Source organism: Trachymyrmex cornetzi, unplaced genomic scaffold, assembly GCF_001594075.2.
Source record: "Trachymyrmex cornetzi isolate Tcor2-1 unplaced genomic scaffold, Tcor1.1 scaffold2337, whole genome shotgun sequence".
Classification (NCBI taxonomy): Eukaryota; Metazoa; Arthropoda; class Insecta; order Hymenoptera; family Formicidae; genus Trachymyrmex; species Trachymyrmex cornetzi.
Window position 1 is genome coordinate 5350 of NW_017296995.1, and position 1816 is coordinate 7165.

The window sequence follows — 1816 nt, forward strand, 5'->3', positions numbered from 1 at the left end:
TATATAAATTATAATATCTAAAAAAATGTTTTATAGTTTATTTTAAAATATTAATTTTGTAAATTAAAGATATATATATATTTATTAAAACAATTAATTATGTCTACCTAGAATAAACAATTTTTTATTCAATATTTAATCAAAAAAATATTTTCTTATTTATATACCTTTAATCCCCAAAATTAATGTTCTCATTAATTTTTGTTTGTTTAATAATAAATTATTTTTTGTTATTAAAATTTTAATTAATATATCTCATTCAATTACTTATTTTCATTAAAATTAAATTATTTTATCTATTAATCCTCTCAATCAATCATACTATTATAATTAAAAATAATCTATATTTTATGACTAAATTATCTAATCTAATCTCTTCTATTCTATCATCTTTTTAATATATCTAATTATCTTTATTTTTAAATTTAATTATTTACCTTTAAATTCCTTAATTATTTTAATAATTATTTATTCTTTATTAATCTTTACAATTATATCTCTATGATCAAAAATCTACTTATACTCAATTATCTTATTTTTAACTTTAATTAGAGGTTTATTTATTATATTTTTATACTTTATAAGTTTAATTTCTAATTCTAAATCTTCTTACACCTTTAATACCCTTATTATCATAATTTTTTCAATAAATATAACTATTTTAATATATTTTCAATGATCCTACTTTCCTCATTCATTAAACCTTCCTTATTTTAATTATCCTAACATTAATTACCCTTTTTATTTAACTTCAATAAATTCAAATATTACAAACATACCTCTTTATTCATTAAGTAATGAAAAAATATTTCTAAATGTTACTAAAATCTATCTATATCCTTTCAATAATATTACCCTTATATCAATACTTTTCCTTTTATTATCCATATTTATAATTATTAAAATTTGTTCTATCAAATCATCCTCATTACGTAAAATTAATTAATTTTAAACAATAAATATTTTAAATTCATTTTAAATTACAACTTATATAATTCAAATTTATGAAAAAATCTTTTATTAAACCTTTTTTAAACTCAACACTTAAACTACCGACCCCAATTAATATTTCTTACTGATGAAATTTCGGATCAATACTTGGCTTATTTTTAATTATTCAAATTATTAGAGGAATCTTTCTTTCTATTCATTATTGTCCTAATATTTCTATTGCATTCAATAGAATAATTCATATTATTCAAAATGTCCCCAATGGATGAATTATACATAATATTTATATAAACGGTGCATCTATATTTTTTATATGTATATATATTCATATCGGACGAAATATTTATTATTCTTCTTATAATCTCTCATACACTTGATTATCTGGAATTTCAATTTTTTTAATTTCAATAACAACAGCCTTTTTAGGGTATGTTCTTCCATGAGGCCAAATATCCTTTTGAGGAGGAACCGTAATTACCAATTTAATATCAACTATTCCCTATATTGGAAATATATTAGTAATATGAATCTGAGGTGGATTTTCTATTAATAATTCTACCCTAAATCGTTTTTTTTCCTTTCACTTTATTCTACCTTTTATTATTATTTCTTTAATTTTTATACATCTTTTCTTTCTTCATTCTACCGGCTCCACCAACCCCCTTGGAATAAACAGAAATCTACATAAAATTCCCTTTCACATTTATTTTACCATTAAAGATCTCTTTGGATTTATCATTATTCTTTTTATTTTCTTTATTATTATTATTAATGGCTGGCTGGCTGGCTGGCTGGCTGGCTGTCTATATAATGGCTGGCTGGCTGGCTGGCTGGCTGGCTGGCTGGCTGTCTATATAATGGCTGG

The 1816-nt window shown here is 21.3% G+C and overlaps 2 pseudogenes; one reads left to right on the top strand and one right to left on the bottom strand.

Moving 5' to 3' along the window:
- Window positions 1–399: 399 nt before the first annotated feature.
- Window positions 400–1816, bottom strand: part of LOC108760993 (NADH-ubiquinone oxidoreductase chain 4-like) — a 9784-nt pseudogene continuing 8367 nt past the window's right edge.
- On the top strand, window positions 1005–1718 carry LOC108760991 (cytochrome b-like; annotated as a pseudogene).